Source organism: Phocoena sinus, chromosome 15 (assembly GCF_008692025.1).
Source record: "Phocoena sinus isolate mPhoSin1 chromosome 15, mPhoSin1.pri, whole genome shotgun sequence".
NCBI lineage: Eukaryota > Metazoa > Chordata > Mammalia > Artiodactyla > Phocoenidae > Phocoena > Phocoena sinus.
In genome coordinates, this window is record NC_045777.1 from 1,038,348 (window position 1) to 1,047,359 (window position 9,012).

Consider the following 9,012-nt stretch of genomic DNA (forward strand, 5'->3'; position numbering starts at 1 on the left):
CGGCAGGGTCGGCAGGCACCCAAAAGTCCCCGGCTGCTGACTCGGGCCTTAAAGGAGCACCGGGCTGGTCACGAGCGTGTGGTGAGGCGGAGCTGGTGGCCCAGGTGCCTTGCCGGGTGGAATAAGTGGCAGGGGCTGTACCAGCAGATGCGGAGCCTTCAGGTCAGGGAAGCGGCCGCGGCTGGGAGGAAAAGACAAAGGTGTCGGCCTTGCCCTTGAACTTCAGGGCCACCAGTGACTGGCCCCATCCTGGTGGCCCTTGTGCCAGCATTTAGCTTCTCAACAAGTTTGTGCACCCATCTCCCGCCGTGAGCCGAGACACGCAGAAAACATCCCTCGGGCAGGACAGGCTCTACCCCTGTGGGCTGGAGAGTCAGTAACCTAACGTCTGGTTTCCCGGCCGAGTGCAGGACAAACCAGGGGCGAGTGCCACAAAGCGGGGGTCCCGCGAGGGGACGCCGCCATCACTGCCGCCTCAGAAAGGCATCGGGCCAGGCGAGGCCAGGAGGGTGGCCGCTCGTCTACGGAAAGCCCACAGCGCTAGCCTGACCTTGGGGAAGACCGCCCTATGGCTAGGTCCTGCCAAAGAGGAAATCCCGAATCCTGCAGGATAGACGCGAGCAGGGCTGGGCACGGTGCCCGGCTCCAAAACGCGTGAGTCCCTCTGGCCTGCAGGCTGCTGTCCAAGCAGTTTCCCCAAAACGTCGGGGAAAATACGCGCAAGTTTTAAAATCCTCAGTCCCTTGAGTACAGCTGGGATGTTTGCATCGTCCCCAAGCCCTGCTTTATCTGCTCCACAGAATACTTCCGTGGCATCCGCTGCTCCGCCCTCACCCTGCCAACTACCCCTGCTCTCCTCCAGGACCAGCCCTGACGGCTCCAACCCGTGACCCCGTTTAGCCAAAGTCACTCACACGCAATCAGGTGCGCCGTGCAGCGCTTGGCTCTCCGGAAACCTGGCATGAGGACTCCCTCCCGCTTGAGGCCTCGAGGGCCGCGGTACCTGGCGGGGCCCCGTATCCCATCCAGTTCCGCAGAGGCAACTGTCAGGGAGGATGAAAGCAGCCTCCAAGGGAGGATCACACCCCAGGGGCCGGACCCTCCCCACCCCCGCACCAGCAGGTCCAGGGCCAGGGAGACAGCAGGGTGAGGGCACGGCGACGGGGACCATCTGGCTGTGCCCTTGAAGGGGCCTGAGCAAGGATTGGGGAGGCAGGTGCCCCAGGGTACGAGCCCCAGCCTCCAACCCAGGCCCCTCAGGGTGGGGATGGGAGCTCCTGGCTTGGGATGGCTCTGACGCCTGCTTCCCATCAGACATTTAGGAAAGGGGAGGCCCTCCAACGCCACCCACACTTTCCACCCAGTGGTCACCACGGGCAGCCATCTGTATCTTTTCCCTTAATCTTTTTTTCCCTCTATTTTTCTTTTACAAAATTGGGATTCTATACATTCTTGTATCCTTTCTTCACTTCTTATAACCTGGGCAATTCCCAAAGGTGTCAAGTATTCATCAAAAGCATCATTTAGGACTTCCCTGGTGGCTCAGTGGTTAAGAATCCGCCTGCCGGGCTTCCCTGGTGGCGCAGTGGTTGAGAGTCTGCCTGCCGATGCAGGGGACACGGGTTCGTGCCCTGGTCCGGGAAGATCTCACATGCTGTGGAGCGGCTGGGCCCGTGGGCCGTGGCCGCTGGGCCTGCGCGTCCGGAGCCTGTGCTCCGCCACGAGAGAGGCCACAACAGTGAGAGACCCGCGTACCGCAAAAAAAAAAAAAAAAAAAAAAAAAACAGAAGAATCCGCCTGCCAATGCAGGGAATACGGGTTCGAGCACTGGTCCAGGAAGATCCCACATGCTGCGGAGCAACAAAGCCCGCGAGCCACAACTACTGAGCCTGCGCTCTAGAGCCCGTGCCCCGCAACAAGAGGAGCCACCACCATGAGAAGCCTGCGCACCGCAACGCAGAGTAGCCCCCGCTCGCCGCAACTAGAGAAAGCCTGCGCGCAACGGAGACCCAGCGCAGCCAAAAATAAAAATATATAAATTTATTTTTTTAAAAAAGCATCATTTACATTTTTCACGTTGTTCAAAAGTTTCTAACTTCTACTTTCCAGAGAATGTGGGCTCCCTGGAGATTTGTGGGGTCCTGTGTGTTCCCAGAATGTGGGAAATGAGAGAGGTGTACCAAGAAAATCAGGATCTCCCAAATGCGGCCATCTGGAGACAAGTGTTCTTAATGGTGTTTCTGGCCCAATTTTCCTGTACCCATGTTGCTGGTGTTCAGGTGGGGGGTCACCAAGGAAGCACAGAGACTTTTTCCATCTTTGAGCTTCACACGAGGGTGGGGCAGGCAGCCCTGGTGGCTGGAGTGGCTTGTGATGTCACTGAGGGTCCCCCGTGCTCTGCATCCTCAGCTCATGACTCTTGTCCTTGTGTTTGCAAGAAGGCTGCCCCTGCAGCCATCACGTCATCACCTCACTGTTATAGGAGGAAACCAGCAGGAGCAACAGAGCCTCTGTTCCCCTTTCAAATGTCTGGTTTGACCTCATTGGTCAGGTTGGCACCCGGCCACCTCTGGCTGCAAGGCAGCAAATCAGGGTATCAGGGTCTGCCAGAGAAAAAGAAGAGGAATTCAGCCACTGTGGACATCACCCCAGGGTGTCCCTTTATGTAAAGGGTCAGAAAACTGACTGTAGCAAGTGCTGGCGAGGATGCGGGGTGGCGGGGAGGGAAGGTGGCACCGCCCTGGAGAAGAGCTCTGGGTTTCCAATCAGTGACTTGTCATTAAATTCCACACAAGCCGGCCACCCCCCGCTAGACATTCACCCCAAAGCACGCATCCTCAGTGAGGGCAGTATCACCCCAAGGGGATGAGAACCCAAGTACTTATAGTGATTTATTCACAGTTGCCTAAACCAGGAAACCACCCAGGTGCCCTTCAGTCAACACGGGGGTGGATAGTGGCCCAGCCACGGGGAGGAGGGAAGTGCATCCAGTGAGAGAGGCCCCAGACCAAGGCCACTGGCCGCAGGACCCCCTGAGGGACATGCTGGAGGGGGCAGGTTGCAGACAGGGTGGGGTGGGGGGCCTCTAAGGGGTAGCACGAGGGAGGCATCTGGGGGACGGGGGCGTCCTGTCCGATGGCAGCGCTGCAGGCACGGCTGTTTGCACTTGTGACTTTGACTGTGAGCAACACCCAGACGCACAGGGAGACCAAGTGCTAGGCTGGCAGCTCCCAGGGATAAGCCCCAGCTCCTGCGCGCACACATGCACACAGATACGCACACACATGCGCACACACTGGCACACACGCACACACGTGTCAGGACCGAAAAGAAAGCAGCTCACGTCTGGAAGGCTAACCGGCCGCGGTCACGCTTCTCTCCCTGGACGACGTGCATCCTTTCATCTGGAGTGGCGCGCTCTTGGTTTTCAGAAAAGATCCCCACCCGTGTAATCAAGTAGTAAAGGAACACTTTCCTTTTGTTTAGAAAACAAGGAGTGGGGAGGGAGGAGGAGGGCAGAGGGAGGGGGAGGAGCCCCGTGCAGCAGCCTCGGGTCCCTCTGGGCTGCTTTTCTCGGCTGCGCTATCACCCCCGTCAGGACGGCCCTGTGCATCCCTGGCTCTGGCGTCCTGCTGCATCGTGCCTTTTTCTAGGCCAGTCCTGGAATCCCTCCACCCTGCTGGGCATTCGGACCCGATTCTTTCCAGCACCGGGTCCACCACTTGCTGCTTTTACCGTGTTGTGATTTTGCGGTTTTAACTGAAGACTTGGCCCTTCCCCGCCTCTGCTGGCCTCTGACTCCAGCTGCCCTGCCCCTCGTCACTGGAGTGTTCATCTCTTGACCCCGCGAGTTCAAACCCACGTTCATTTCCTTGGAAGTTCAAAAGCAGTTGCCTTAAACTTTCCTTTGGTTTGTGTTTCGTTCTGTACGTGTGCGATTAATCAATACTTTAAGAGCTGAGGAACTTTCGAGCAAGCAGAAGGAAACTCGTATTTTCTTCAATGTCCTATTTCTCACCTGTTAAACAATATTTTTAGAGATATTTAAACACAATATCAAACACTTAAACACCAAATTAAATACTGAACAATTTTTCCAAATATTTAGAAATCGGTCACAAAGGTATTTCATCGAATGCCCCTAAGCCGCTGATTGAAATCACATCTCTAACAAAGGTTTCTCCGATTCTTTTACTCCTTAAGGAGCGAACAAAACTCACAAATCACAGCAATAAGATGCGCAGCAAATGGTTTGCAGACGCCGGCGCCGTGGGTCTCACCGTCTCTTCGTTATCTGGGTCAGAGAGAGACAGAGAGGGCAGGAGGGAGAGAAGAGGGAGACAGGGATGGGGGGATGCATCAGGGCTTGGTCTGCAGGCTTAGCCCCGGCTGTGGGAGCTGCTGCGGCCAGAGCTGGACGGGAAGGACGGGCAGACGGGAGGGTGTGGAGGGCGAGGTGAGGCCAGGCCGGGCCCCACGAGGATGGACTAGCCTGTCTCACGTGTTTCTCTCTACCTCCAGCCTGGACGGTGCGGACATCCGGCCTGAGAAGCTGGCGCACTTTGTCATAAAGGTTAGAGGCACACCTGGCCCGAGGGATCCCGGGAGGCGGCGTGGCCAGTGGGGACACTGCCCCCAACAAGGCGACAGCCCCGCGCGTGACCCCAGGTCGACCTCTGGGTTGAAAAATCGGTGCGGCTGTCGCTTCTCTTCTGGTCTCCAGATCTCGTGCAGAACTGTCTCTGCTGATCCCCTCAACCGCGAACACGCAGCAGAGGGGCTTCTAAGAAAAGGGGCCCGGCTAGCCACCCCCCCCCCACCATCTCGGCCCCCTGCGCGCCTCCATGCCTTGCTTACAGCCGCCCTTTGGGCCAAATCCCCAAAGGAAGACAGGCACAAACTCACCTCCCGCCCAACACGACATCCCCATCGCCACTGTCCCCGCCCCCAGGAGAGGGGACTGGACCTCCCGTCGCTTCTGGGAGGGCTTCCCGGTCCTGCAGACCATGGGAATAAGGCCGGCCATTCTCGTCGCATCCTACGCGATCAGGGACGAGCAAGGAGGAGAAAACAAAAGCGTGTGGTGGATAAACACGCAGGCACGTTTCCATCAAAAGCAGGACGAGGCGCGGCTGTCACAGCCGTCACTCCTGGTGGCAGCCGCGGCGCCGGTACCGGCAAAGACCCTCCTCCGTGACCCCGTCCACGCTCCCTGGGCCCTCGAGCAGCTGCTGGGGGTTCGTGGCCGGGTGGGTGACCCAAACCTTTGCTCCTGCCCAGTCTGAGCCTCAGCCGTCAGGCCCGAGGGCATCTCTGTGGCCGTCCACCGGCTTGGAGGATGAAGAGGACCTGGGTTCTCTAGTTCCTCACCCGTGAGAGTCGGGCTCTGCCACCCCTGCTGTGGGCCTGAAGAGTCCCAAGTGGCCGGGCCACAGCCTCCACCGACGGCCCCAGGAAGCCTCACTGCGTCCCCGCGAGGAAGCTCTCTTCCCCTCGGGACTGAGCCCTCTAGAACCGAGAGTCACAGAACAGGAAGCACAGACTCTGCGGGCATCACGAGAGGTAATAGGGAGAGGGGCCACCCCATTCGCACCCCTTGATTCCAGATCCAGCAATCCTGGAGCGAGAGCAACGTGGGTTGCGGAGCCCAGACCGTGTCCCGGGAGACATCGCCCCCGCCCTGCCCCGCGCGGGGTTGCCACCTAGCTGGCACAGTAACCGAGTCTTCAGAAGGCCGTCAAGCACACCTCTTAGACGGCCCAAAGCATGCAACGCTGACAACAGCAGATGGGGCTGAGGATGTGGAGTGACGGGAGCTCTAGCTCATGCCAGTGGGAATTCAGAATATGGCGCAGCCACTTTGGAAGATGGTTTGATTATTCCTTACAAAACTAAGCATCCGCTTACCATACGCTCCAGGAGCACACTCCTTGGTACTTACCCAAAGGAGCTGCAGACTCACGTCCACACAAAAGCCTGCACATGGATGTTTACAGCAGCTGTATTCATAGTTGCTGAAACTTGGAAGCAACCAGGATGTCCTTCGGCAGGTGACGGATAGATAAACGGTGTCCCACACAGACAATGGAATATGATTCAGCGCTAACTGAAGTGAGCTATCAAACCATGAAAAGACACAGAGGAACCCGAGATGCATTGAACTCGTGAAAGAAGCCAATCAGAAAAGGCTGTATGAAGCCACCTCTGTGACACTCTGGAAAAGGCAGAACCGTGGAGACAGTGAGAGGATGGGCAGCGGCCAGGGGGCAAAGGGGCAGAGAGATGGGTAGGCAGAGCACGGGGGATTTTTAGGGCGGTGAATCCACGCTGTGTGCCATTCAACATGCATGTCCTATACGTATCCTGTTAAACTCACACCTCGGTGCGTGCTTGAGTGACTGTAGGCGCTATTGTTCTCTAATTGTAGGGCCTGCATGCCCACCGCTAGGGTATAGGAACATGACTGGTATTAGTATGTTGTTACGTTCTCCGACCTCGCTGAACTCACTGGCTCTTTGGTAGGTTCTGTAGGATTTTCTCCCTAGGTCATCGTGCTGCCCAGGGAGGAAGTAGACAGTTCCACTTCTCGTCCTCCCACCTGCATGCTCCTTTCTCTTGCCCTGTCACGCCGAGTAGACCCTCCAGCACAATGCTGAACAGAAGTGGCGACAGAGTGGTGACGGTGGGCATCTTTCCTTTTTCCTCATCGAGAGGGAAAGCATTCTGTCTTTTGCCATTTAAGTATGATGTGAAGTGTGGTAATTTCATGTACGCCCTTTATCAGGTTGAGGAACTTGCCCTCTATGCTTGGTTGCCGAATTTTGATTGGGGATGGATGTTAGATTTGCCAGCCACTTTTTCTGTGCATGTGCATTTTTGAGGTAATCATAGGGCTTTTCACTTTGCTCTATGAACATAGTAATTTACATTGGTTGATCTTCAAAGGTAAACAAAACTTGCATCCCTGGAAAAAACACTACTTGGTTACGATGAGTTATTCTTTTTAAAAAATCTTGTTGGATTCAATTTGCTAAGCTTTTGTTAAGAATGTCTGCCTATCTGTTCATGTCCAATATTGCTTTGTAGTTTTATTTTCCTGTAATGTCTACATTTTGCTATCCAGCCCTGCTGGTTTCACCGAATCCATATATTTGTACAACGGTGTCACGTCCAATGCTTGCCCGCATTCCTTGAGGCTCACATGGATGCTGTGCTTGGGTCTCCAGCAGTTAGTCTGGAGCCACTAAACTGACTTTGCCACCCACCGGGGGTCTCCCCCTGCACGATGGCCTGTCCACAGAGCAGCTCCTCCTGTTCTCGAAAGCCAGCCCTTCGCATCGGTCCATGATGCTGTTTACTTATTCATTTATTTATTGTTTTGCATGTGTACTTCTTAGCTCAGGGGAGACCAGGTGGGGCCTTTCTCCCACCCTGACCTGCTCCGCCGGGCTCTGCCTGACTCTTCAGCTAGGGTCCTCAGCTAAGAAGGCCTACCCCTGGAGGGCTAGACCAGAACCACTTGGAGCCACGTTTAGAGTTTGAAAAAAACGTGTTTTATATTTTCTTCACATTTTATTTATAAAATAAGTCCCACTAAAGCCAGATCATTCTCACGTTTCATGTCTAAATAAAAGAGGGCTCAAAAACTGTTATCTGCAAGGAGCCCGCCCAAATCAAGAAACACAAAAAACAACGTAGGTGCCAATGGTCTTTATTTCCAATAAGCGAAAAACCAAGTCGCGTATAATCTTGATTTTATTTTCTTTTTTAAACATTGTAAATTCCACCATACTCCGTGATTTTGCTGCTCAAAGTGGGGTCAACTGATCAGTGGCACACACGCCAGCTGGGGGCTCCTTAGAAAGGTGGCATTCCAGGTCCCACCTAGGCCCGCCGAATTAGAATCTGCTTTTAAACAAGAGGCCCCGGGCGAGCCTGTGCACATCATGGTCTGTGTTGATGTCACGCTTAGAATCTTCTCAAAGAGTTTATCGATATCATCCTATATATTTAGTAGTTATATAATTTTCTTTTTAAATTTAGGTATTTCGATGATCTGAAACTAATTTTTATGTTAGGTGTGAGAAAAAGTGCTCTTGTTTTTCCCCCCACACCTGATACCTTTTATTGAGTAAGTGGTCCATCATTTTCCTACTGGGGACATATTAAGTGGACAAAAAGAAAAGCAAATACATATTTTTTTTTTTTTACTTTTTTTTTAAAGTTTTTTGGCTGTGCCACGTGGCATGTGGGACCTTCGTTCCCCTACCAGGGATTGAACCTGCACCCCCTGCAGCGGAAGCACGGAGTCTTAACCACTGGACCTCCAGGGAAGTACAGGATGATCTTATATTGTTCAAAGAAAAGATACTGCAGAAGAAGTGAATCGCACTCCATAGATGTCTGAGCTCTGACAGGATGAGCAATTCAGAGCCTGATGGAAGAAAACTGTGCCGAAATCACAGGCCTTTCTTTAAACCACGTGCTTCCTATACAGAAAACCACCACTGGTTGAGACGGGGGTAAGGGTGAGAGGTGGGTACAGTAATTATTTTGAGCCCGCAAAAATAATTATTCTATGATACCATTTATAGGACGTACCCAGGGTTGGCAAACCCACAGGGACAGAAAGAAGGTTAGTGGGTAGGGAGTGCTAGTGGGTATGGGGTTCCTTGGGGTGATGAAAATGTCCGAAAACTGACTGTGGTGATAGGATGTGAATACACTACCACTGAAGAGCACACTTTAAAAGGATGAACCCACATGGCGTGTGCATTCTAGCTCATCATTGGCCAGTGTTTGTCGAGGGCATTGATTACACGAGCCCTGCAGGTTCTAGGAGGAACCGTGCACCACGTGTATTTACTTATCTGACTGAGTTTTCACCTACGTACAGAGCCTGCCTTGTCACACCTGTATTTGGGGCCGCTGTCTCACCTGTCTACTGTTCGGGCTTACTGTAGGCCTCGTGTCCCGAGAAGGGGGGGACCGCGCGGCACCCCGTGGATACGT